Genomic DNA, 21,006 nt, shown 5'->3' with positions numbered 1-21,006 from the left:
AAAACAATGACATCATGAACTATGCAGGCAGAGGGTGGAACTAGAAAAGAGCATCCTGAGTGAGGTAACCCAGACCCAGAAAGACAAACATGGTATGGAATCACTTATAAGTGGATATTAGCCAAAGAGTAAGGGATAAACATCCTACAATCCACAAACCCACAGAAAAATGACAAGGAGGGGACCAAGGGGGAACATGTGAATCTCACTGAGTAGGGGAAATAGAACAGGCCTCTTGAGTGGACAGAAGGAAAAGGAGGGGACTGGACAGGCATGGTAGTGGGGATGGAGTCAGGAGGGATCAGGTTCAGGGAAGACATAGAAAGAGAGTAGAGTGCAGGGAGAGACAACAGGAATGGGGAGAAAAATCTCTGAGACAAGCAATGGAAACCTTCCAGGAACCCCTGAGGGTGACTCAAACTAAGACTCCTAGCAATGGGGGACATGAAGCCTGAACTGGCTACCTCCTGTAACCAGGAAAGACTTCCAATGGAGGAGCTGGGACACCAACCCAGCCACAAAACCTTCAATCCACAATTTGTCCTGCCTGCCTACAAGAGGTGCAGAAGTAAAGATGGAGCAGAAATTGAGGGAGCGGCCAACCAGTGATGACTGGTCCAGCTTCAGACCCATGCCATGAGAGGGAGCCCACTCCTGACACAATTATTTATATTTTACTATACTTGCACACAGGAGCCTGGTACAACCATCATCACAGAGGCTTTAGTCAGCAGCAGGTGGAAACAGACGCAGAGACCCATAGCCAAACATTAGGCAATCCTGTGAAAGAGGGGGAGAAAGAACTGTAGGATCCAGGGGGGGTCTAGAGCGCGCGCGCGCGCACACACACACACACACACACACACACACACACACACACACCAGCAGAATCAACTAACCTGGGCCTATAAGGGCTCACAGAGACTGAACTGACAACTAGAAAGCTTACACAGAATGCACCTAGGCCCTCTACACAAATGTAACCGTTGTGTTGCTGCGTCTTCGTGTGAGACTCCTAGCAGCAGGAGCAAGGGCTGTCTCTGATGCTGTTGTCTGCCTTCAGGACCCTTTCTCTATACTAGGCTGCCTCTCCAGGCCTTAGTAGGAGAATACGTGCCTAGTCTTATTGGCATTTGGTATGCCAAGGCTGTTTGATATCTGTGGGAGGCCTCTCCTTTTCTGAAGAGAAAGGGAGGAGGTATGGATGGGATGGGCAGGGAAGAGAGGTCTGGGGGGAGGGGTGGACTGGGAGGAGAGAAGGGAAGAAAAACTGTGGTTTGGATTTTAAATTAAGTATTTAACCAATTAATTGGCAAGTGGGCAAGTGTGAGGAGGAAAGTCCCATACTGAGCATCCTACTCCTGACAAGCCTGCCCACGCACTCTACCTCAGGATTTGCCTCCGAGGTTTCCATCTGCATCCTTAAAACTCCAAAGAGGCTCCCGCCCAGATGCTGCCCTAAAAGCTATTTGTTGCACACAGCACAGTTAAATTTCATTGTTGTTGCTACTGAACCGAGAGAATTGCCACATATTTTTCTTCTATGTCGACTTTCCTCTGACTTTCTCCTACCCATGAGTTAGAATACTACACACAAAATTATCTTTTCATCATCTTTAGATACAGACAGTTCGACCATTAATTCAGAAAGCTATTCTTCTAATATGTCAGTTTTAGGCCTATGACCCAGAGTTAGATACAAAATAAAACGTATTAAAATATTTTAGGATAAAATATTAAATATTAAAATAAGTTTTACATAAAACATAAAATTTTGAAATATGTGTTATATAGAGTTCAAATATTTGGAAGCAATGTAAGACAACAAAATATGCTCATTATTGTATATCCACATAAGTGCAAGGAAAGACTCAAAATTATGATCCACAATAAAATATTTCATTGAAAAAGAAAACTACATTATCTAGTGAGGAGTGACTACATAGGGAGGTTATACCAGGTATAACTTGTCCTTCAGGGTGCAATAGAAGTCTTGAAAACATAATGTGTTGGTCTCTAGAAAAAGCTCGTATTTTAGCCTAAAACTAATATTAATGAAATTTCTAGAAAGCACAAAAATACGTAAACATTTATTCCGTTCGTCATCAGTGCAGGTTACCATGTGTCTGAACAGAACGCCCATGAGGGGATGATAGCAGAGCAGCTACTTAGATCTTAGTGTTACCATCGAAATAGAAGTTGGTAGACACCCTGAAAGAATTATGAGAATGCTAGATAAAGGTATCCAAATGCTGGGTCATTCTGTTGCAATTCTTTCCTTTCAGAGATGCTGGAAACTGTGAGCTCAGGCCACATTTAGAACAACAGAGGCTGGAAATGTTCAGCAAGCAAGAGAGAGACTCACTGGGCAGCATACCTCAGACTTCCAGGGGTCCTGGAAGCTGGCCCACCAATGGCAGTGAGGGGCAGCACCTTATCTCATAGCTCACATGGAAATGACAAGTTCACTTAGCTCCTGTCTCCTTCACCCTCTGCAGTAAGTACCACAGGCCTCGGTCTTGGTTTCAGCCCCTATTCCCTTCTACTTGTCCCCTTGAAAAGGCTCTGTAAATAAGCTTCCTGTTAGAGCAGCAGGCGCTTCTGCCATAAAACCCTTTCACTTGTTTCCTGCCAAATAAGGGGCCAAAGGAAGTGCGCACTCCTGCGGTACTGTCTGCTTCCGGTTTCTCTATTTAAAAAGTTGCCAAGCAGTCCTCTCCACACCTCCTCCTTACACTCATACCCTTTCTTCTAGTTTTGTTTCTGTTGCTATGATATAATACTGGCAAAAAAAAAAAAAAAAAACCAATGGAGGGGAGGAAAGGGCGTATTTGGTTTACAATTGCATGTTATAGCCCATCACTTGGGGAAAGGCAAAGCAGGAACTCAAATAGCTAGTCACATCGCATCCAAACGGAGAGAAATACAAACACACACCCATGCTTCCCGCTTGCTGCTTGCTTTCTTAGACAATGCATAGCCTGGCCCAGGAAATGCTGTCACCCACGGTGGGCTCTGCCCATTAACAATCAGGACAACCCTACAGACATCTGTCAGATCTAAATGATTCCTGAACTGGGACTCTTCCCGTGTGATTCTTGGTTGCAGCAAGCCGATGTTTAAGCTACTCAGCACAGGCTGTTCCTTGGAGTCTACTCATTACTCAGGCCCAGCGCGAACGCCTGTCCCTCCCTGAAGCACTCTATGCCAAAACGGAGTCTGGGTCCCAACCCACACCGGCTTTCTGACCGCTTGTATCACCTCACATTCCTCCGCTTGCTCAACTGTCTCCCCAGTTGTCTCTCTAAAGGAGAGGCTATGCACATCTTAGCTACATCCTGGAGCCCTCACACTCAGGGAGCCTGGTGCACACTGGGTCTCTGGTTCCTATTTGTTGGAGGGATTAGATGCCCGGAAAAGCACCGAGGTTTCTAGTCACCCATTGATTCGGTGGCTAAGATCAAATTCTTCTCTTAGTTTTTTTTCCCCCTAAAGGCTCATATGACACTTCTCTGTAAAACTGACGCAAAATAAAAGATTTGTGAGCACCAAAAATGAAACTCGCCACCATAGACAGGCTGGCCTGGAAGCCGGAACAAAAGCTCACTGTCTTCTGCTCCTGTGGGATCCTCACATCCTCAAGCAAGCACACTCTGATGCCTGCCGGGCACGTCACAGTGCTCCACTGATGCTCTCAACAATCTGAAGGATGGTCTTTTTGCTAGTTCCATTAGCAGATGAGGGAGCCGCGGAGCTATGACAAACACAAGCTCTTCTCTTCTGCAGGGGGCGGAGAATGTGCCCTAAACTCTGGCCTGATGACAATTCTCTGACCGCAATAGGACACTCACATTCGGTAACTTTTTATTGTAAATTAATTAAGGCTTCTTTTTTTTTTTTCAGTTTTGCATAAACAGTAAGAGCTACGTAGGGAAAATTTCTTGTAGAAGCCAATTCTCAACAAGGAAAACCTATGAATTCAACACTCAGATCCCCTGCTCTGCTCCCGACAGTTGTGTCTGGTGAGTCCACGGATGAATCAGATTAGCACATGATTATCATAATTACCAAAGCCCACTTCTCAGACCTGGGATCATTTTTTGTACTTAATTGTGGTTAAATGCCCTTGCGAAGCTCCTGGCAGAGCCGTGTCACCCCTTTAATTATCCAGATAGAGTCACAAAGGGCGTAACGGTGTCCTCTAGCAGATAAGGAGGCGTGTCAGCCAAGATTAAGTCTGTAGCATCACACAGCACCCCATTCCCAAGACAAGTGCTCCATTGCTCCCCAACAATGGTGTTGCTGGATTCGTTTTCCAATTACATCTTGAATGAGCTCAATAGGTCCCAGGGCATGATGGGAGAAGCTGCTTTCTGGCAATTAGACTCAGGTACGGTCTGGAGGTGGTCACCTGCTTACTGTCCATTTCCACTCAGTCTTTAGAAGTATAATTCACAGGAAGGCAAGAGGAATTCATTGCTTCTTATCATAGGAAACTAGAGTATAAAAGTAAAAAAATAAATAAATAAAAATAAATAATAAAAATAAATAAATAAATAAAAAATAGCCTTAGTACAGCAAATAGACTATGAGAGAAATAACAGGGTCAGAGGGAGGCTGGTCATGGCAAATGCTAACAATTATAATAATAATAAATGCAGTGTAGAAACCTGAAGGCTCAAAAACTGCTCACATCTCAGATCTACTTCTCCATGGTCAGATTGGCTGACTAGTCACTGACCTCCATGAGCAGCAAATGCCATGAAAAGCAGAGGCTCTGGTTGGCTCACTAAAAGCTTGAGCAACAAATTATGGCACGTGTTCTCATGCCAACACCAAAAGAGCCTTCAAAAATAAACTCTGCAGTAAGATCAAATACGTGTGTCTATTAACGTTATCCTTTGGGGAGGGACACCACTGTAGTTAGTAACTGCAGTCCAAGGAGCTGTGGAGATGGCCTAGCAAGTAGAGATCTTGCTGCCCAACCACAAGGACCCGAGTTCAAATCCCCAGTACCCACCTTTGATCAGCATATTGATCTTTCTAAAATGTTAATAAGGCATTTGAAAAGCAGGTTGAGCCATCAGGAAGCTAAAATAGATCCCCAAAAGCTATCTACATCAGCTTGCCAGTGTAGGCTTCCATTTACCTGTTAAGGAAGTCGCCTTGGCTCTTGGCTTTACTGTTTGTAAGTAATAACATCTACACATGTCACAGAAAATCACTTTTCTTATTTATTGAAGCAGTTGTGCTGTACTTGGTATTTATCTATAGTTTATATGGTTTGGACATTTGCATATGTATATGTGTATGAGTATTTATGTTCATCTTCCTCACTTCCTGTAAGCAACTTCCATTGAAAACCTGTCTAACTCTGTTGTAACTTATCCAATTGTCTTTCATCAGGAATCATGGACATTGAAAGCTTTTTACACGCGCGCATGCGCACACACACACACACACATTATATGCACACATACATTGTTGCAATTTCTTTCTTTGTCTTCAAACATCTCTTCCTTTGTTGGACTGGAAAGGACTACCTTGTTCTCAGCCTACTTGGGAAGGCAGACAGATAAAAAATGATCAATCAGCCCTAAGCGGAGGAAATCTGCATTTAAAGAAGGCTCTGAAGGAAGCCTGCATTCCCACAGGACACAAGAGTCCCTCCTCACTCTGCTCAGTAATATAGTACTTCAGTACATGATTTTCCCAGATTAATTACACAAGGCTATTCAGTATAATGAGTCATTATTCCACCAACTACATCCTATACCAGCAAGCCTGGGAACAGCCCACTCCATCAAATGCTACTTAAAGGAACTGGCCTATCTGGTGATAGACACACATGCACACAGAGAGACACTTGTCCTCTCTCTCTCTCTCTCTCTCTCTCTCTCTCTCTCTCTCTCTCTCTCTCTCTCTCTCTGTGTGTGTGTGTGTGTGTGTGTGTGTGTGTGTGTGTGTGTATGAGAGAGACAGAGACAGAGACACACAGACACACACACAGAGAATTATTTTGATCACATGAGGACTTGGTGGTTGAAGGGTCCTGTGGACTGGAGGCACCTGCCTCTGGGGTCAGTGGCAAGGAGACTTTCTTAATTGATTTGCTCCAATCCTGTGCATCAGCAGTGTTGATATTTATAGACACTTGCTTATCAAAGGTGCAAGACGCATTCTCCCTCCCACTTTCTTCTGCGTCTTCACACATGCCATCCCTCTATCTCTCAGCTGATCCTTTAAACCCAGGCCAGCCCCAGCACCCAGCACATCCCCATAGAAGTGCCCCGGCCCCCCACCTCACACTCAACTCTCTTGCTCCATACTCTCACAATGGCTGGCACACTCTTGCACACAGCAGTCTAACTTAGAAGCTGTGAGGCGCTATGGTGGTGAAAGCCATGTTGGAAGAAGTAGCAGACATGGAGAAAGAGAGCTAGCATTGTGAATACCTACTACGTGGCATTTTACACGCCTTCATCGACGCTTTGATTGGATGCCATTACCCTAGCAATGAAGATTAGAAATTCAAAGGCATCCAATAACTCATGGAAATGGGTTCAGTAGGAAAGGAGTTGGCATGGATCAGAGTTTTTATAGGTTGCACCCCACCTCACCTCCATGTGTTCCCACACTATACGGCTCTCTTATGATTCTGGCAAGGCTCCCAGTGCCCACTGAGCGTGTCACAGGGATGGAGAAGTGACCCTAAAATGTGTGAGCCTTGACGGCTAGGAGGAGCAGTTTGGTGAAAAGGGGTTGGCAGGACGGGAAAGAAAGCCAAAAAATATCCTAACAGTTGGCAGCAGGCCCTATTCCCCTCCCCTAGACCTCTGACCGTGGGGGGGGGGCAGGGAGAGCTCCTCCCCTACCTTCTGACTATAGCCTATCAGCTATCATCTGGATAGTCTCAATTTCCTTCCTCCATGTTCTCACAGGTCCTCTCCACCAAAGGGCAGTGTGCAAATCACGGTCACCAGAATTCATGTCAGAGAAAGTCCCCACTCCCCGCCACCTCCCCACCCCTAACCCCACCCCTGCTTTCCCATGTGGAGAACAAGCTGTCCATTGGCTACATTTGAAGAGGGGGTCTAGGTTCTCTGCTTGCAATGTCCTTAGTGCATCAGTTTGTGCAGGCCCCCCGGGTCCAGGTCCACCAGCCTTGATAGTCTCCGGGTGGAGCTCCTGGCAGCCCTACCCCCACCCCATCTCACCCTGCTCCTTCCATCCCCCAAAATCTTCCATACAACTTTCAGCTCTTTTCCCAGAGTCCAGCTGTGAGTCCCAGTATCTATCCCTATCGCCCGCTTGGTGGAGTCTCTCAGAGGACATCTATGTTGGCCTAATAGCCACTTATAAGTGAGTATATACCATGTGTGTTTTTCTGGGTCTGGATTACCTCCCTCAAGATGATGATTTCTGGTTCCATCCATTTGCCTGCAAATTTCAAGATCTCCTTGTTTTTGATAGCTGAATAGTATTCCATACTGTAAATGTACCACAGTTTCTTTATCCATTCTTCAGCTAAGCGATATCTAGGTGGTTTCCAGATTCTGGCTATTATGAATAAAGCTGTTATGACATAGTTGAGCAAATATCCTTGTATGGTGAAGCAACTTTTGGGTAGATGCCCAGGAGTGGAATAGTTGGGTCTTTAGATAGCACTATTCTCAGTTTTCTGAGAAAGAATCAGATTGAATTCCAAAGTGGTTATACAAGTTTGCACTTCCACCAGCAATGGAGGAGTGTTCTCCTTTCTCCACATCCTCACCAGCATGTGCTGTCACTTAAGTTTCTTATCTTAGCCATTCTGAAGATTATGAGATGGAATCTCAGAGTCATTTTGATTTGCATTTCCCTGATGACTAAGGAAGTTGTTTTTCAGCCATTTGATACCTCTGTTGAGAGTTCTCTGTTTAGCTCTGTACCTTAGTTTTTAAAATGGAAAGATCTCCTATGCTTGTGGATCAGGAAATTTAATATAGTAAAAGTGGCCATCTTACCAAAAGTAATCTGTAGATTCAATGCATTTCCCACCAAAATTCCTACACAATTATTTACAGACCTTAAACGATCAATTCTCAATTTCATATGGAAAAACAAAAAAGCCAGAATAGCTAAGACAATCCTGTACAACAAAAGATCTTCTGGAGGAATCTCGATTTGGGGTCTCAAGCTGTACTATAGAGCAACAGTAATTACAACAGCATGGGACTGGTATAGAAATAGGCTGGTTGATCAATGGAATCAACTCAAAGACCCAGAAATAAACCCCTATGGGCAACTGATTTTTTACCAATAATCCAAATCCATACAATGGAAAAGAGATAGCATTTTCAACAAATGGTGCTGGTCTAACTGGATGTCTACATGTAGAAAATGCAAATAGATCCTTATTTATCACCCTGCACAAAACTAAAGTCCAAGTGAATTAAAGACCTTAACATAAAATCAGACATACTAACGCTATTAGAAGAAAAAGTGGGAAAGAGCCTTGAACTCATTGGCACAGAAGGCAACTTCCTGAACAGAACACCAACAGCTCATGCTCTGAGGTCAACAATTAAGAAATGGGACCTCATGAAACTGAAAAGCTTGTGTAAGGCAAAGGACACTGTCAACAGAGCAGAGCAACAGTCTACAGACTGGGAACGGATCGGCCCCAACCCTACATCCAACAAAGGGCTAATACCCAAAACATATAAAGCACTCAGCGGAGACTTTGACTAGCCCCCTTGGCAGTCCACAGCTCATGTGTGGAAATGAAAGTTTCAGAATGTTCTTGAGAAACCACATAAATAGATGCAGACTTCAGAAAGAACAACCTAGCAGGGATGAACTGAAGTTATATGAGAAGGGAAGGCTGGGGCGGAAGAGCAGAGGAAAGGATGGAGCCAGTGTGGGTCTCTAGGGATAGGATGCTAGGCTGACTGAGCTATCAGGAAGAGAAGCAGTGGAAGTGGAGAGTGGATGGGGATTTGACAGGAATGGTTCATGGCCTGGCTTACCCAGATGTGTGGAGCCACGCCACACATTTGCCCTGCCCCCAGGAAAACATCACCCTGCCCAGCATCCTGGCCTCCCTGACCTCTTGATGTAGTTCAATCTTTTTCCAAAGCCTTTTACCATCTCAAAGTCCTCTACACAGACTTTTCTTGTTTACTTGTCCAGACTTGTCTGGATGCCTTGACAAGTGCAACCACAGAAAGCCACGGCTCCTTGTCTGTTTTACTGTGTAATGTCTCCAACAGAACCCAACCAACAGAAAATGCATAATAAATATCTGTAATACAAATAAAGAAACATCCTCCTCCTGAAGGTGAGGTGTTGTTGTTTTTGCCACATGGAGAATAAGCCTAAAACACCTGACTTTACAGTCCAGTATGACACTTATTTATGCCTTGTTACCTCAGATGCTGGGAGCAGACCCTTAATTATCCATCCAAGCAGTGGCAGTAGACTGTCCTCATGTGTATCTACCTTGCAGGGAGAAGAGATTCACTCAACCCAGTGCTACAGATACCAGGGGACTCAGAGAATCACGATTTCTGTCTGCAGGCCGTGGTTCCTACCATGTGATTGATCACTTGTTGAGATAATTACATACTCATGAGATGTGTGCTTCTCAAGACTATCAAGTGTAAATCCCCTTTTATCACATGTATTTTCTAGCACTTTGCCCTGAAATGAAATTAGTAGATTCTATAACTTCCCACACAAAATTTTTTAAATCAATGTAATACCCTACCCGTGATATAACAAAGAAACAAAAGGAAAACAAGGTATAATAAAACAGTCTGAGTGCCTTAGGATGATAAGACTGAAAAGTCCAAGGAAGGAGATAGATGCTTTCCTGGTACCAACACAAACTAAGGTACACGTGTGGTTTTAAAGGCCCTAATACTTTGAGCCATCACCGCAATGTGACTTTCCAAACTGACTAATACCTCCTAAGAGCCAACAGTGAGGCTGGCGAGATGACTCAGCAGTGAAGAGCACTGGCTGATCTTACTCCTCAGGTTTGGTTCCCAGCACCCTTGGGGCAGCTCTCAACCATCTGTAATTCCACGTCCAGCGGACCTGATGCCTTCTTCTGGCCTCCATGGACACTGCATGTACATGAGACACCCATATACTAACACAGAAATAAGTAAATCTTAGGAAAAAAGAGAGAAAATAGTAATTTACCATCAAAATAGGAGCCAAGAAAATTTTCATACTCACAGCTGTTTGCAATCACAACAAACCAACCTATCGATTTTATATACTAAAGGAGACTATAGACTGCTGAGAAAGGAATATGGCTGACCATAATATATGTGTGTGTACACACACATATATATATGAATACACACACACACATATATCCCCATTTTTCAACAGATATCTGTCCTTTTCCAGATGTGATCACATGGCTAGAAGCACACATCTTCACTGTCTGGTTGTTTACATTTACACCTTTCCATGGGACAGCCCTTAGCCGCTGACTGACTGGTACTGGACTGCAGAAACCCCAACTCCATTTCTATAAGTCAAGATGGATGCTGACTTATAGAACTCATGGGATGAGTAACTTGAACTCATGGGATTGCTTGCAATATTTGGCTGAAGACACACCCTAAGGGACTTGGCCTAAAAGTGTAGGCATTGCATAGCCCTTTCCCTTTGCTGCTCCTCCCCCAGACACTACGTTATGGGTATCTCCTTTATAAATGATGCTACACAAATCGTATACAGTCTGCATCTCAAAGGCTCAGGCTAAGGTGTGAAATGAGAGGCTAGTGGAGTAGCTAAAATGAAATGGTAGAAACCTACAGAGCTGTGGGTGCAGTGCTTCCCCACTTTGCGGAATCATAAGCTATGGTTAAGAATAAGGGGTTTGCTCAAACTCAATGGCTAGGACCTGGATGAGCCAGGAGCCAGTTCCGAGCCCACTTATGACTCAAACTGCACTCGTCAGCATGCTGTGCTACGGCACTCCCCAGCCCAGCTTCAGGTTTGGGGAAACACAAAGGGATATCTTAACATGCAGGTCCCTTGCAGTATTGAACTCTCTCTCAGAGGAAGCATCTCCTAAAAGCAGTATTGACTCAAAATAAGAGATTCCCAGTCCTGGGCGCCATCCTGGTCTAGCCCAAGCCACTGGGTGGTGCTTCTTCTCCCAGTCATGTCATCTGCCATCAGGACATCTTCAAAGTGTCAAGGGCAAATAAAGATCTAGTCTCTAACCCAGGACAAGGGGAGGGAAAGCTGCAGAAGTGTCCCATGGTCTCCTCAGGCATTGCCAAAGAGAGGGAGATAAAAAGTAATAGCCTAATTTTCATTAAGTGATTGCTCTCATAAAGCAGGAGAACTTTACTCACCAGGACGTTAACCCTGCATTGCTCAGACAATTAAAGGAAGTCATAAATTAATCCATAATCACAATCTGAAAAGAGAATTCATCCTGGTGCGGAGGATGAGGAAGAGGGGGGAATCCCCACAAAAGAGGAGGCTTCTGGTCTGCAAGGCAAGCCAGGCCCCCCAGGCTTTATGATCACCACGCTCCTCCTTCCAGCCCCGTCACTCCACTTTATCTCTTTCTCTACCCATCTTCTTCTCTTTACCCAAACAGTCCCCACCCCAAACACCCCACACTCATAGACTCAAAGTGGAAAAGGGTAAGATTCTTCTAGTCATCCTCAAAGAATATCGACTTTCCCTAATATAAAATCTGATTCAAAGAGTGTCCCTTTGTGCTAAAGACTATCCTTCAGAGATAAATAAAAAAATGAAACCTAGAAAGTGAAAATGATAAGATGGTTAAAGGATTGCAGGGGATTATGTTTATTTTATTTTTTATTGATGCTAATGATTTTTGAGCTATAGAAATGTATAGGAAACAAGAATACAAGGAGCAAAGGGCAGATGTAGAGAAAGATGTGTCATCTACAGCACTTAGGGCACACGCACGCCTTTTATAGGATGCTGGTGATGAGTCTACCCTACCCAGTAGGCATTACTAACCCATTTTAGAGATGCTGAAAGTGTGTGTAAAAAAATCTCATTTTTCTTGTACAAGTAAGATTTAGTTTCAGCTCTAGCTATCTCTAGAGATCAAATTTTGAGATTTGAAGTGAGAAATAGTCAAGAAGAATAGACAGATAACGGATGCAAGGGACCTGAGAAACACGTGGAAGCTTCTGCTACTCCCTAGGCTACTCCTAATAAGTGATGTCATCAATGGTAAGATGGTCTGCCAGGCTCTTTCAGAAGATGGTTTTCCTCTATCCGAATCTTGGAACGGACACCAACAGGAAGATGAGAATAAGGACCAGGCCACTGGGGCATGAACACTTCTCTAGTCATCACAACAGGGCTCTGCTTTTATCGCTGTGACCATCAGCCAATCTGCATGCATTGCACGGAAGGATGGACGGCACAGCACAAAGACCTGTTTTAGGATTTAAGATTCAAAAGCCTAGGTCTCAAGGAGCAATGAGAATTTCCGTGAGCTTAAAAATAACTAGGGGAAGCAGACTAAGGGGTAAAGCTTTGAGTCCTACAGAAAAGAATTCTGAGCAACTGAAGAAGTGGAGAGGGTGGAGAACAGGGTGAGAGAGGCAATTCAGGGACCCCACGGGTAAAGTGGAAACATTCACGTCCAACTGTGGCCAAGTACCTCAGCATCTCTACTCTCAGGGCTCCTAAACAACATACAACCCTGAGCGTGAGCGGCAGAGAAGCCATGATTCAGAGAAAAGGCAAGCATGGGCACAGAGGCAAAGGTGGGACGAGCCAATTTATTCATTGCTTCTCACTATCAACCCATTCATCTTCTTCTGGACCCTTACAAAATAAGGACAAAGCAGCCACAAAATGCCCTTAGTGAGAGTGAATAAAATTCATGTTGAATGTTCTACTTATGCATTCAATACGTTCTTGGGCCAATCTGAAGCAACCACTTAGAAACAAACGAAGGATGCCTTTGCAAAGAGCCCGAGCTGGCTTGCACCATGCACATCTACAAACAGTGGGCATAGAGCAGCAATACGGTCGCTTTGCTTTTGGACGAATATCAAACCAGCAAAACCCAAAAGGAAACCTCGGTGGTTGTATGTTCTTTATTTGTGTTTTGATTCTGATCAAATGTTCCCCAGTAATATTTTAACAGACACACCACGACCCATGGTTGCTTCTGTTACTTAGGTGTACTGGTTGCCCACAGTATTTGGAACACTCAAAACTGTAACACACACTATCACAGACAGTACCTAGAGGATAGCATGGTGTTACTATACCTGAAAACTCGATGATTTACTCTGAATGTCTATATTTCTGTGGTACATAATGGACAAAATTATTTAATGTGGAGTCTCAGAACAGCAAAATATTGGCAATAACTCTGACAGATTTGGTGGAATAAGCTGTTTTACCTTCACAATGGCATACTACATACCTACCTAAAGTGTGGGAATAGGATCTATAAGATATGTGGACTAAATGTTGAACAAACAGTAAAGAAAAAAAAGAATAAATGTCCAATATGTTACCATATACAAAAGAGAGGAAGTATCTGTATCTATCAATCACCTGTCTACAGCTCTTATTGTTGTTGTTATTATTGTTGTTGTTGTTGTTGTTGTTATTAGAAAAAAAGATGCATTATAAAAAATAAGAGTATTGCTCTTGCAACAGGCCTGCGTTTGGTTACCAGCACCATGTGGCCGTTCACAACTAGCCATAACTCCAGTTTCAGGGATCCAGTTGTTGCACACGTGGTACACGTACGTCCACACAGGCAAAGCACTCAGACACATAAAGTAAAATAAACAAATGTCATAGAAGAGATTTATTTTAAAGTATAAGAACGGTCCCTGTAGGCGTAAGTGAGGCTATAATCATGGATGGGTGTGGAGCAAGAGCTCTCGGGGTCCTCAGAGTGTTGATGTCGGTGGGACTTCCGGTTAGCTTTGGCTCCTGCAAAAGTTAGGAGGATGGAAAAAGGCTTCAGAATGTCTCCTAGCTTTAAGGAGACTAGACAGACATGGCAAAGCACAGGGTATACGCTCCCCAGTGTGTTATGGCATGAAACTCACCATACATCTCTGCAAGCTGCATTCACAGACCCCCAAGTTTCATTAGTGCATGCAAATTTGTCGATTTATACACTGGCACGTATAGCACCATGTTGGCAGTGAGGAACCTTGACAACTGTATTATTTTCAGAACGATGAACACTGTTGGCTTTCTCTGAACTTCCTCTTATGCCAAAGGTTGATGGTGTCGTGAATCCTTTCTATTTTCTTTTCTGTAAACAGTCCATATAATTTACGAATTTTTACTTTGGATTACTAGTTGTTTATCTCATCAACCCACAGGAGATTTACATTATTATAAAAAATATTTCCTTTGTGATAAAATTGAAGGTATTTCTCCTTGTTTTTCTTCCCATGCTCTTACGAAGGCTTTCCTAGATAAAAATTTTTTAAGATGTACTTTTATTTATGTTTATGCGTGCATGTCTGTATGTATATATGCCATTAAAGTGCAGGTACCTGGAGAGGCCAGAAGAGGGCTTTGGACCCACTGACGCTGGAGTTACAGGAGTTACAGGAGCGTGTGAGGTGTTCAGTGTGAGTGCCGGGAACCAAGCTCAGTCCCTCCATCGAAGCAGAACAAGCTCTTGACTGCTGAACCATCTCTCCAGCGCCCAGATAGGATTAACTCTCATCGCCACAGTCAGCGAGCTTTCCTTTTGGTTATGATTATGTTAACAAAAGTGAAGATGTGGCCCATGCTTTCCTTTACAACAATCGTGATCATAAATACAATTAAATATTTAAACTATCTCAAATGTATGTATGCTAAATTGAAGTAGGGACATAATACATATTTTTTTCTCCAGACCCTATTGTTTCAACATCATTACTGAGTGGTTTATTTTTCTCTATTACTATATTCCTATGTATCTCCAGGTCAATTTCCTACATGTTATGTCCTTTAATTCTTCAAGCATCTTGTAAGTTGGGCATTGCTCCTGATAAGGCTACATGGGGTCAGGGAAAGTGTGTATGTCAGAACCAGGAAAACACAAGGGCAGTAGGATATGGTTATGGAGACAAAGAAAATTTAGGACTGTGGCAAATGCAATTTATATTAGATAAAAGCTTCATAAATTAATAAATGTCATTGTATTTATTATGGCTCTTGCCAAAGGAAATAAATGCAGTAAATGCCTTGTTAAAAAAAATACCATGTTATTGGTTGAATTATTAGTGAGCAGTGACCCTAATTAACAAGGTAATAACTTGCCAACTTGCTGACAGGGCAGTTTTTCAAAACTCATCTGTGCCAGGTAAGCCTCCTACAGGGTAAAAATATGCATAAGACAGCAAAGGACAAAGAACAGGACTGTCATTGACCAGCTCTCTGAAAGGTGTGTGTTCTAGTCCCCATCTCCTTCACAACTGCCATCTCCCATCCCCCATCCCAGACCTGCCCTCGCTGCAGTGGATATATTTAATTATACCTGCTAAGTAGAGCTGTGTTAAGGAGCTCTGTTTTTTTGCCTTTCTATTCTCTCCTTTGCTCCCAGCCACAGCTCCCGGGTACCACTGGGTGACCTCTTACAGTGCTGACTATGCCTGCCTTCCCATCCTTTCCTTTGCTTCTGGCCATGGCTGGAGGGTACCCAGCAGTTTGAACTCTAATATGTAAGCTGTCTTCATCATTTTATCCTCTCCTTTGCTTCTGGCTGTGGCTCATGGGTACCACTAGTGGATCTCTAAGTTGCTGACTACCCAGATTTCTTTGTTTGCTCCTTGAGAAGTAAGCATCTGTGACAACGTGGGTCACAGCATATTAGAGTCTAATTTTCCCAACCAGCGAGCAAACAAGAGATGCTAGTTAGTTCTACGTGATCTGCCTGCCCAGTGCTCTTCTGATTTTCATCTCCAATGTTTATATTAGGGGAGAGAGGTCAGAGAAGGTCAATTCCATCCACACTGCCAGTCCCCCACTGAACACAGATCTGAAGAGGCAAGTCCAGAAGACCTCCTAAGATACAGTATGAATAAAAAGGCAACCAATATGATCTTTGGAGTTAGTGATGGAAAGCTAATACACTGGGACCCTTTACTTCTCTTTGCAGTGAGCCCATTGTGTCTGGGGGAAATGTAACACATTTACATCGGAATCCAAATATTTAAACAGTAAACTTTTCTTCCTTCTAAAGGCCATCTTTGTGACAACTGATTGTCAATATTAATTCCAAAGGAGCCTCCTCTGTTCCCCCAAAAGTTTAATTAAGAGTTATGTCCTAACAAGCTTGGTAGAAAGTAAAAATCAGTCCAACAATCTATTAATCAATACTTATCAGAGACTCTGGCCAAATAAAACATCGATTCAGATGATGTTTCCTTTGGAGAATAATCCCATGATCTTGCCTCATCCCAAGTTGGTAATTTAGGAAACTGTGAGGTGTGACTATAAAGTAATGAGACCGATCACACTCGTCACACATGAAAATCAATCTTGTCATCCAGATAACTCTAGGCACTTAGATAATTTGAGATCTCCTCACTTACATAAATTGGAACACTCTAAAGTGGGAGGAAGAAATTTTTTGTAATGGGTTATACCTTAAGATAAGTGAATATGTGATTGGCTGAATGAACTGTTCTTCTAAATTGATAGCTTGACTTTTGGTTTCAATTTTAGATGTGTTTTCTTTGAGTTTTTCACACATGTATATAATATAACTTGATAATATTCACCCCTTTCTTCTCTCAGTCTAAATGCTACTAAATCTGCCCTATGCTTCTCCTTCAGCTTCATTTTTCTTTATAACCTTTGAGTCCCATTTGTACTGTCCATACATGCATAGGCTGAGGACACCATCTGAAGTACTGTGAACCTACCAGGGGCCACACTTTTTTTAATTATTTGAATTGTTTTTATACAATGTGTTTCCATGATGGCTTTTTCCTCCCCCAGCTTCTTCCAGATGCGTCTCATCTCACCTCCCTACCCACCCAACTTCATGTTCTCTCTCTGTAAAAATAAGCAAAATAATAATAATAATAATAATGATAATATAATAATAATAATAATAATAATAATAATAATAATAATAATAATAAATAAAAACAAACACACAAAGAATAAGACAAGAAATGCTAGAACAAAACAAAAATCCACCCTACCCAAAAAAGGTAGTTTGTGTTGGCTAACTACTCTTAAGAGTAGGCTCTGCCCAGGAGGGTGCTTGAGTTCACCCAGTGACACTCCATTGCAGGAAATCAATATTATCTTTGTCAACACATATCAGTTTCCAGTAGCTTCTTGGTTATGGGTGGATTCCATGTCCATTTCCGCTCCTAGTTCCAGAACCCTATCTGACTTGAACCTGTGCAGCTCCGATGAGTGGCACCACACAGTCTCTGTGAGTTTGTGTGTTTCGAAGTCCTGTTGTGTCTGGAAGGCACGGTTTCCTTGGAGTTATCCACATCCACCTTCACCTCCACCTCTTACATCTTTCCAACTGCCTTTCTACATAGACCTCTGAGCCTTGGGAGAAGGGTTTAATGAAGGCATCCCATTTAGAATTGAATCTTACAAAGTCTTCCACTCCCTGCATATGTACAGTTGTGGATCCACTGCAAAAGAAGTGTCTCTGATGAAGTTTGAGTAAGGCCCTGACCTATGGTTATAGTGAAACGATATTAGGAGAATAATAGTATTATTAGAAGAATAATAGTATTAAATAATAATAATAGTTTTAAAAGTTTCCTCCTATGAGTCCTATGTTGTTGGTCACTTCAGCAGTAGCAGGTTCCATTTGGTTCCACATCATGGAGTGTGCCTTAAATTCAGTCAAAAAAAAGTGGTTGGTTACCACTATAACATTTATTCCACTATGGTACCAGGATTTATTGCAGGCATGAGTCTGGTGTAGGTCATAGGGCTTGTAGCTGGGTGATGTTGATGGTTACTTTCATCCCCCAGTACAGAGTACAAAACACAGATTGCAGAGTGAAGTGTACAGCACGCAGAATACCTTCAAGCACCATGGACGCTAGTCAGTAGGAATGAAGCTTCCAGTTGGATATCTGTTCATCTTCTCCATGATCGATGACATCAGCATTGTCTTCAGCAATCACACCTTGCCATCAGGCTATGGAGAACAGCTGATAGCCTTAGCAATAGCCTGTGATGCTCAGAGGATGCATGGAACCCTTTTGGCCAAGGATTCAACAAAATGCAACCCATTCCTGATACTGGAAGTTTTTCTTGGTGGCATAAGATGTCCAGTTGGGGCATTGTATCTCACATTATATGGTGACTCCATTTAAATTCCTTTCCTAGGTGTATGTATTTTATATATATTCTACAGTAGTAAGTTTCCATACAGTTTTCAAAGGGCCCTAGTGTTAGCTAGCCCCTCCCCAAATGCCTACCTTTAAACTGCTCTCCTATCTCCCTCTGCATTTAATCTTCTTATTATACTTTCCTCTTTATCTCTCTATAACACTATATTCTGTTTCTCCTTTCTTGGGAAACCCAGGTACCTCACATTTAAAGAAAACTGACTTGCCCACCCTCACTAGCCAGCTCATCATCTAGATGGGAAAGTTCAGATTTTGTGGAACCAGTGTCTGCAGTGTTCCAGTCTTCTGAAAAGCCCAACTTTGTAGCGTGTGTGTGCATGCTTGTGTTGCTTGGAAGAAAGTTGGATTGGAGTGTTATAAAAGGGAGAGAAAATAACTTTTTTTAAATTTTATTTTGTTAATTTATTCTTATTACATCTCAATGGTTATCCCATCCCTTGTATCCTCCCATTCCTCCCTCCATCCCATTTTCCTCTTACTCCCCTCCCCTATGACTGTGACTGAGGGGGACCTCCTCCCCCTATATATGCTCATAGGGTATCAAGTATTTTCTTGGTAACCTGCTATCTTTCCTCTGAGTGCCACTAGGTCTTCCCATCCAGGGAACGGGGTCAAATATGAGGCACCAGAGTACGTGTGAAAGTCATACCCCACTCTCCACTCAACTGTGGAGAATGTCCTGTCCATTGGCTAGATCTAGGTAGGGATTTGAAGTTTACAGCCTGTATTATCCTTGGCTGGTGCCATAGTTTAAGCGGGACTCCTGGGCCCAAATTTGCCTATCATAATGTTCTTCTTGTAGGTTTCTAGGACCCTCTGGATCCTTCTACTTTGCTATTCTCCCATGCTTCTCTCATCTAGAGTCCCAGTAGGATGTCCTCACCTCTGTCCCAGTTTCCTGGTAAGTGAAGACTTTCATGGGACATGCCCCTTGGGCTAATATGCAGATATAAGTGAGTATATACCATTTGAGTCTTTCTGCTTCTGGGTTAACTCACTCATTATGATCATTTCTACTTCAATCCATTTGTCCACAAATTTCTGGAATTCCTTGTTTTTAATAGCTGAGTAGTATTCCATAGTGTAAATAGAGCCTGAAATGCAAATAAATAAGACAAAGCTGGCACGCCCACCACTCACAGCAGCATAACCGTAGCAAGTTGTTTAGCCTCTCTCAGCCCATTTCCTCGCAGAAAATGGAGACAATAGCAGCCGCTTCCTGTGCTCTGTGCATGCTCAAGGCAGTCATGGTTGTAAAATATTCAAAACCATCCAGGAGGAGTTTGATAGCAAAAATTAAGATGCCATGGTAACACAGAAGAAGATTGTGGTGTTTTGTTGTTGTTTTGTTTTGTTTTGTTTTGTTTAGCAAGATTGCCATTAGCTCTCAAACCTTTGTTTTATTTTTTTCATTAATTAATTAATTAATTTACTTTTCATCCCAGTCTCAGACTCTATTTGCAGTCCCTCCCTCTCCCCTCCTCTCTCCTTATGACCTACCTCCTCCTTTTCTCTTCAGAAAAAGGAAGACCTCTAATAGTCAACCCGCCATGGCATACCAAGTTGTAGTAGAACTGGGCACTGAAGCTAGACAAGGCGGCCCGGTTCAGAGAAAGGGATCCAAAGGCAGGCAATGTAGTCAGAAACAGCCCCTGTCCTGCTGTTAGGGGTCCCACCTGAGGACCAACATGTACATCTGTTGTTAAATGTGTAGGGGCCCTAAATCCGTCCCATGCATGCTCTCTGCTTGGTGGTTCAGTCTCTCTGAGTCCTGTGGGCCCAAGTCAGTTGATTTTGTAGGTTTTCTGGTGGTGTTCCTTGACCTCTCTGACTCTTTCATTAGTTGCTAGGTGAAGCCTCTCAGAAGATAGCTATGCTAGGCTCCTGTCTGTCAGTATAGCAGAGTATTATTAATAGTGTCAGGTGGGTTCTCTCTTATGGCACGGGACTCAAGTTGTTCCAATCACTGGTTGGCCATTTCTTCACTTTCTGCTCCTTCTTTATGCCTGAACCTCTCATAGGCAAGAAAAAAAATGTGGATTGAAGGTTCTGTGGCTAGGCTGGTATCCCCACTTCCTTCCATTGAAGTCTTGCCTGGTTACAGGAGGTGACCGTCTCATGCTCCATCTCCCCCATTGCTAGGAGTCTTAGCTAGGGTCACCCTCACAGATTCCCGGGAGTTTCCACTGTCACAGCTTTATAGCTCTTTCCAAAAATGCCCTTCCCCAACTGATGCCAGTTCTCTCTTCTGACATCCTCCCTATACTTGATCCCTCCTATGCGCTCCCCACCCCTTCTCCTACTCAGATCCCTCCATCCACTCATCCCAGACGTCTACACTATTTCCCCATCTCAGTTAAATTCAAGCATCCTCCCTTGGGTCCTCCTTGTTACTTAGCTTCTTTAAGTCCACAGGTGGTAGCACGGTTATCCTGTCCTTTATGGATAATATCCATTTATAAGTAAGTGTATTCCAGATTTGTCTTTCTGGGTCTGGGTTACCTCACTCAGACAGCAATAAACCAAACAACCAGATTAAAAAGTGGGGTACAGAGCTAAACAGAGAATTCTCGATAGAGGAATCTTTGCCTGAGAATCATTCAAATCTTATTTGTAAAATGAGAGGAACTTT

At 43.1% G+C, this 21,006-nt stretch overlaps 1 long non-coding RNA gene across 4 annotated transcripts; it reads left to right on the top strand.

Moving 5' to 3' along the window:
* The first annotated feature begins 3,733 nt into the window (after nt 1–3,733).
* On the top strand, nt 3,734–18,311 carry LOC311581270. 4 transcript variants are annotated; one of them, XR_014773722.1, is made up of 3 exons: nt 3,734–3,856; nt 7,260–7,362; nt 17,992–18,311. It is a non-coding gene; the product is annotated as an uncharacterized lncRNA (long non-coding RNA). The 4 variants fall into 4 exon arrangements; XR_014773723.1 differs by having other exon boundaries at nt 3,742–3,856; nt 7,272–7,362; XR_014773724.1 differs by having other exon boundaries at nt 3,746–4,022; nt 7,272–7,362.
* The last annotated feature ends 2,695 nt before the right edge of the window (nt 18,312–21,006 follow it).

This window comes from Acomys minous, assembly GCF_964271855.1.
Source record: "Acomys minous genome assembly, chromosome: 13".
Classification (NCBI taxonomy): domain Eukaryota; kingdom Metazoa; phylum Chordata; class Mammalia; order Rodentia; family Muridae; genus Acomys; species Acomys minous.
The sequence above is the reverse complement of the archived record's forward strand: the minus strand, read 5'-3'. Positions and strand labels throughout refer to the sequence as shown.